Source organism: Lolium rigidum, chromosome 5 (genome assembly GCF_022539505.1).
Source record: "Lolium rigidum isolate FL_2022 chromosome 5, APGP_CSIRO_Lrig_0.1, whole genome shotgun sequence".
Lineage (NCBI taxonomy): Eukaryota > Viridiplantae > Streptophyta > Magnoliopsida > Poales > Poaceae > Lolium > Lolium rigidum.
The window spans coordinates 54,226,271-54,234,083 of record NC_061512.1 but is presented as its reverse complement, the minus strand read 5'-3'; the positions used below and the strand labels follow the sequence as shown (position 1 = coordinate 54,234,083).

Here is a 7,813-nt window from a genome sequence, read left to right as displayed (position 1 = left end):
CTCTCTCTCTGAACCCCTTGTGACGGGAAAAGGTGGAGGTTGCCGGGGTGGCCGCAGGTGATTCCCTTACCTCCATGGCGTTGGTGCCCAAAATTTCGAAACCCTAGATACTACAGGGTCCTCACTCCCTCTCTCTCTGTTTTCTCTCATAAGCATATACGTATGCTTCTTTTAATTTCATAGTGTATATTTAGGTTCTGACCATACCAACAATCCTTTCCTTCTTGCTCTGTTTATTTAGGGAAAAATATAAGGAAGAATCAATTATTGTTATAGATCTCTTGGGATTTTTGGCATAGGTTGATTCGATTCCATTTTATACAAGTATATGAAGGTACAATCATTGTCAAACAGCTTATTTCCATTGGGGGCCTTTTTGCTTACATGTACGTATGTAGTTTATTTCTCTAAGTTGTCCTCTGAGCATTTTAATTTGACAAATTCATATATGAACTAGGATTATTTATCTCTGCCTAGCAGTAGTGCCTTGTTAGTATTTGTGTCTCAACTGGAAATTAATTTTGTTACTTATCTGCCATATGCACAGGTTGGTAGGTAAGGCTTAGAATTCTTAAATATGTTTATCTAGAATTATATTTACCATTGTTAATGCACCAAATTAGTGACAATCGTCTACTTCACATTGTCTTAATGTTGTTTTGACGTTGTCCTTCCAGTTCTTATTCATTGTCCTTCCATTTCTTATTCAGCAAAGGAACAATGGACGATATGAAGCAGCAACGGAAGGAAGAGGTGAACCTACATATCAGCTCTTGGAATTGCATCGGCATCAACATCCATGTGTTCAAGGAGTTGATATCTGCATGGAACCTCGGCCCTGGAGATCGATTGGTACGAGGAGCAGGTGTTGGTCGCCATTGCGACACTTGTGCTGGTCGGGCAATCTGGCACTGTTGGCATATACCCAGGTAAAGGCCTCCTTCCTCATTCTGCATTTGTGTCAGTTTTTCTAAAGCTGTAAGAGTGTTACCTTGTGGGTAGATGGCGATGTTGAAAATGGTTGTGCTACCGCCCTCATGTGCCTTTTTTCCATCTTCATTTTGTCTTCTACATTGTAAATTCGTTCTTGATCATGGTTGTCTTTCTGCTCAGTATATTGATGTGTCCTCCAAATATTGATGCTTTCCTGGTTGGGAGTACCATTCGGAGATGAAGGTACCAGTTTATTCAACCATATAATAGAAGTATGTTTGGCATTTAGCCTTTTTTTTGTTACTTGATAGAGTGTGGTTACCTACGTATTGGTAATCTATTTTTTAAAACAAGCTTATAGAATGGAAGATATGAATATCTATGTGTCGCAGTTTACTGAACCCATTGAAATTCTACACTTGCCTAAAGAAGAATACAAAACAATAGAAATTCCATCACATATGAGGATATGTTGCAACTACAGATTTTAAAACAAAATGCAGCTGACCATATGAAAATAGCAAAGTTTGCTTTAGTTAAAAAAAATTATTGCTTATGTTGAATATGATATCATAGTCTAAAGTTGGTTGGATAAAATCATGATTGAGCCTCACGATTTTGCCAGGAACGCCATTATTTGTAACTCACTTTTATATGGTACCACTTCCAGATTGATAGTAGGGCTTGGATGGCATCTCCTCTCGGTGTTGATAGTCAGAGCATAGGCCGATATGCTTTCCAGGTCGGTATTTTAACCATATCTTGGAACGAATTTTCTTAAAATTCATTCAGAAGAATGCAATATGATTTATAGTAGCAGAAATATTTAGGTTCACTATATCTTTGATGCTTGGTGTCTTGAAATCATGCAGAAGTATTTTTTACGCAAGTCAACGTGTTTTTGATTCACGTAGGATTAGCTAGACAAAGCCATATCTCCCTGACAAAACATTTTCTTGCTATTAATTTATTCATAGACAGACGACTCAATGCATTTTCAGTTAATTCCCTTGCAAGCACCTATTGGTGCATTAGTATCTTATATTTTACTATGATCAGTCAGCCATTTCTTGGTTATACTGTTATCTCATTCCAGTCACTTGCAGTCCAGCGGTTTGAGGAGATCAGAATAAGGATCTTAATAATGTGCTTGCTTACTATCCACAAATATAGGTATAATACAAATTGGAGTTTATGGCTCAGTTTAGCTGATGGCCTTGATGGAGCTTTGCTGATGGTCTTGCTGAATAAGTGAGTGACTGCTGAGTGACGATTTATGACTGATAGGTTGTGCCATTGCTGCAAAATGAAGAAAAGGTAAACTACTCGGTATCATGCCTTTTGTTTAGTATGGTTTTAGTTCCATAGTGATGATTGGTTGTGTTCAACTGCAGCATCTTTTCCCCTCACCTGAAAAATTGATAAAGGCACAATATTTGAGTGTCCATGTAATCCAGCAATTGAAGCCACTCTTTGCCTCATCCATGAGAAGCACCAGAAACCACAAATGTAGGTTAGTTATCTTAAACGTCACTTTTTAAAATGCACCATGACCAAAGTTTTATCTTTCTGCCTTGGCATGCTATTGCCTTCATGATATCATCCGAAGATGTGAGGGCCCAGTCCTTTTCGCGCAGTTTTTACATATTTTTCAATGCATTCTAGATAGTGAAATTGTTCATGCTTATTCCCTCTTCTCAAAATTATGCTTAGGCATGGTACTGCCTTGATGGCATCGTCTGAAGATGAGAGGTCTTGGTCGTTATCATGCACTGTTTCATATATTTATCAATGCTTCTAGGTAGTGACAATGGTGGACATTTGATGTGCGACAATGGTGTACATTTGATCGGCATGTTGGGAAATTGATTCTGGTTGTTCCTATTGTTCATGATGTCTGAACTCTATTGTTTCCCCTCTCCTATTGAAATACTATTCAATTTCTGGATTTCCAGTCACATATTTATTTGGTTAAATAATCTGCACGTTGGAAAATTGATTCTGATATTATTACTTATTTATCTTCAGAAATTTAAACTGGCCATGTGAGATTTCAGTCATGTTCTATGGTACTTGGATCACTCATGATTCCAGTTCATTTCCTTTGTAGAAATTGATTATGATACTTTTTTTTGTCTTCCAAATCTTAAATCTGGATTTGAGTTTTCAGCGATCTGGAACTTTGATCATTCATGTATGTCAACTCAAGCAAGTGGTCGACAAGGATCAGCAGATTAAACTACTTAGTAAACAGCTGAATAAAATGAAGAGCTATATTTATTGTTTTCCTGCAGCAAGTGACTGACAAAGACAAGCAAATAACATTTTAGCAGGTTCGAGGCGATTTATGCAAGCATGACGAGGTAGACTATCTGGGAGACACGGATCATAAATGCAATCTTGACTCAGTTCTTATTGTAACTGACAAGGCTGCTTGCGAGTTGCGACCTTCAACGATTCAAAGCAACTAAGGAGATCTAGAAAGCAAATAAGTAGATTTCCTACAACTTGAACTTTCACTCCAGTGAAGATGACAGGTCTCCGGAAGGAGTGCTATTATGATGAGCTGCATCTATATTTTGTTGGTTACCCTACTGTTTATAGCCTCTTGTGCATAACACACACCTCTGGCTTATTTCCCCATAGAAAACTTAAGTACCTAAACCATGATTTATCGATATTATGCTCATATTTTCATGTTTCCGTTGCATCTATAAAAACCGACTTTTGTTTTCCTGGGTTCTACCATAGAATTTACATGATTTTTTCTGATCCGCGTAGTTATGTTATAGTTTTTTTTTGTTAGTTAGTAAGCTTGCGCGAGTTAACATATATTTATGGAGATCCTACTAGAACTAGAATTACCTCTGAGGGTATGTCTATATATCATTTAAACTTTGTTCTCTTGATGCGTTTATAAATATACCAGTACAAAACATATTACCATTTTTTGAACTTATTTCTATTGTCGTTTTATAGAATGTAAATTGGCTCAAATTTCACGGGATCGTGCGCCAAGGCGCACATCTAAATCTAGTAGAAGGTAAATTGTGGGTTCAATGCATAAGATCGAAGCTGCCATATGCATACATATTAGTTATATTGCACTAGAAATCCGCAGGTCAGGCCGGCAATAGCTACACAGGTCTTCTATATAATTCACGTTGCCCGATAAGTGATAAACCACGATGCATAGGAAATACGCTTCTAGGACCTAAGGCCCAATATTTATTTGGCAAGAATTATAAATATTTTACTAACCTGGGTTCAAAATTGGCATCTACTCAAACACTATTACTGATTGCATAGAACCGGGCTGATGCTACCATTTTTTACTGTAGGGGACTACATCTAAATAACTTGCTTTCCTCCGTATCGGGTAGTGGATAGAAGCTATCAAGGCATGATCTAGGCCATGAGAATTTTCAATTTTAGTTAAGCAGTTGTTTTCTGACTCATTGCATATTATATATCTCACCTATAATGAAGAAGTTGTCTATATACCTGTACAATGTTTTAATGCTGAATCTTGAGGTACACAACATAGCTCGCATACGAATGAGATACCAAAACATTATATTTCCATGAAATGAACTTCTCTGTTAACTTCATTTATCGAGGCCATATTTTGGTTGAGATGAGTTTGTTGATTCATTTTCACATTTCCAAATGTAATGTATCAATGGTCATTTTGGTAGCTCTACAACTAGAAATATCAGTATCATGGTACCATAATATTGTATTGCCTTCCTTTTGAATTGTAAGGTGTTTTGGATATTTCAATGTGTACTACATACGGACAAAATTTAGTAAACAAACACACTGAAATACATCTAGGTACACACATTTCAGAAATAGATAGAACATCTTATAATTCGGAGTTGAAGGAGTATCTTACATCTAGATCATTGTTATCCGGGTTGACCATTTGGACCTATAACTCATCTATATTATGGCATGGTTTATATTGTGTATAGTTCATGGAAATCTAGCTTATGTATTTTGTGTCTCCTATTATTTGTGGAATTTCCTATAATATAACCATAACAAAGGACGGGCGCCGCAACGCGCGCCATTATGGTCTAGTATACATGTACAATGTATTGGGTCATGTATCTGAAGGTGTGTTGGCAGCCCAGAAGTCTGGCATGTGTGACGCCCCTAGAAAGTTTCGCAATTGCTACGTGCACGCTCGCAACCACTAAAGTAGTCAAGCAACATTAGCAAGAGTACCACACTAGTAGACCAGGAAAAAATAACCGAACAACTTGATTGACGTTGTTGGAGAGCCGAGAAGACGAATCACCATTCTCGAGGACGTAGCAGTCGGGATAAATATTGCCAGGACAATTTTCCTCACGGCAACCTTGAGAAAAGATTCAAAATTGATCTGGCGAAGTAAGATCTGAAGGTCCATACCTATAGAACTGTAATCTTTCAACACCACCATTAACGTCGGGAAGAAGATCTCGTCATCGAACAAAGAGTTGGAGATCACTTATTGTAAACGATGTCATTTATTGGGGTAGAGACCAAGAAGAAGACAATAATCAAACTCTAATCTAATATATGAAAATACTACTTTAATCAAAAACTTCACGCATAGATCGGGTTCCCCACCCCTCCTGATGACAGGGAGGCCGACCGGAGGAGGGGGAACCAATCTATCGTGGAGACGGGGGTGAAGGAGATGCTAGGGTTTCAGGATGTGGCGTTGGGCGTCTTGTCTGGTGTGTATAATAAAACTAGAATTAATTATGTTTACACAACATATCGTGACATACACAATAACATATACATAGTAGTATATAAATCAGGCTAGCTAGCTCTAATACACATCAATGCAGGCGTGTTCCTCACAGCATCTCCACCGGCGGTTCCCAAATAAACGCCGATAGGTGCGCCGACACGTATTTATGGGGGGCGCCGGCACGGCCTTCCGAACTATAGGGACGGCCGACCCACACCGGCGTCCCCCAAAATTTTTCATACAATAATAGTTTAAATTTTATTAAAACAATAATTATTCATACAATAATTTAACATAGTTTCGTACAAATACAAATGGAATTATTCATAAAATAATTTAAATTTTAAATCATGTGTTGGCGGATTCTCTCCTCGCCCACAGATGCACAACCAGATCCGCCTGAAATTGAGCATGAACATCTCCATCCACTAGTAGAAAAATCGGCTTCCGTCTAAGCCGTTAGTAGCAGTTCCCTTACGAACCGGTATTAAAGGGTGCATTAGTACCGATTTGGTGATCGCGCTCCTTCTTCTTCTTCTTCTTCTTCTTCTTCTTCTTCTTCTTGCCAAACCTCTACGTGGACAATTTTTTTTTGTTATGGTATATTTTTGTCACAATCCAAACATACACTGTACACAACATGTTTTATTGGAGTGAATTTTTTTTCATATTTTTGGGTGAAAATTTGCGAATTTTTTTAAATAATACACTTTTATTATTAAATCCAGGAATAATAGCCGTTTTTAGCATTTTTCAGAAATAATACACCGTCGGGGTGTGTGAACCCGAAATTGGAAAATCGGGGTGCCGAATCCCGAAACGGAGGGAATCTGGCGTGCGAGGCCAAAGTCGGGGTCAGCGTGCCCGAGACGCGGCTGTCGGCCACGCGTGGCCCGTGTCGGCCTGTCTCCTAGCCAGGAGCAGATGCTGTCGGGGCACGGAAACCCGAAACGGAAATTTCGGGTTAGCTGAACCCGAGTCGGGCGGCGTGACCCCGATTCGCGGGAGAATAAATACGGTCGCGCGCGCTGCTGCCTCGCCCGAGCGTGCTGCTGCCTCGACCCTCTTCTTCCTCCTTCAGCCTCAGTTCATCTGCTTTCTCTCTCTCGTTTGCTCTCAGGCCAGCAGTGTTTTCTCTCATTTCTGAGCGATTTGTCTAGCCATTTGTTGTAGTTTGACCACCAAAAGTTGTAGAATCACCTGATCTATACATGGGTTAGTTTTTGAGGCGTTTTGGTGGAGGTGCTGTTGGTGCTGTTGGTGGTGGTGGTGGTGGAGGAGCTGGTGGTGGTGTTGTTGCTGTTGCTGCAGCTGCTGCGTGGTGGTGCAGCTGCTGCGGGGTGGACGGGCTGAGCTGCTGACGGAGGTGTTTGGCACGCTTCAAGGGTAAACCCTAATTCCTGATATTAGATGGTGTAATCATGCATGTTGCGTTCGTTAGCTTCGCATATTAGTTACTGAAATATGTACCGGTAGAAAGTATTTATTTAGGACTGTAGGTGCTAGATTTTTATTTATTTTAGAGTGTAGGTGCTAGATTTTTTTGACGAGTCTGTAATTTGTATAGGTGAGCAGAATGTGAGATAGAGTAAAATTCGTTGTTTACTTCGGTCATGGAACGGTCCGAACAACTCCGATGGGAGCTGATCTGAGCGAGTTTCAGTACGAGGAGTTGCATCTGACAAACCCAAAAACATGGCGAGTTAGTCAGTTGAAGGAGTGGTTGACCGTGAATTTCGGGCTTAATCCCGAAGCATACACTGTTGGTGTGCATGCTTTGTGGAGCAGCTCCAGTACCCTGATTTTCTAGCGGTTGAAGCCGATTGAGCGGACCTCTCAGTGGGTGCACTGGTTGGAAGCGTGCGGCGCGGGGAACTCACCCCATCGCCTTAATGATTCCCGAGGCGAAGGTGGTGAATTCCCAAGAAGGCGAGGGTGCGTTCCATCCATGCCGGAGCAGATCAAAGTTCGATGTCGCGCAGCAGTTTCCAATCCGGGCAGAGTAGCCATGCAGCAGGTGGTCATGACGGTACTGTTGAGCTTGAAAGCGAGGACGAAGAAGAAGACCAGATGCAGAACATGATGGACGAGGAAGACGAGGATGGAGTGGACTATGAGGTTGACTCAGAT

General features: G+C 40.3%; 1 long non-coding RNA gene across 1 annotated transcript; it reads left to right on the top strand.

Annotated features, from left to right (window-relative positions):
• The first annotated feature begins 298 nt into the window (after positions 1-298).
• On the top strand, positions 299-1,349 carry LOC124658382. Its single transcript, XR_006989158.1, has 3 exons — positions 299-334; positions 711-929; positions 1,114-1,349. It is a non-coding gene; the product is annotated as an uncharacterized LOC124658382 (long non-coding RNA).
• Positions 1,350-7,813: the final 6,464 nt, after the last annotated feature.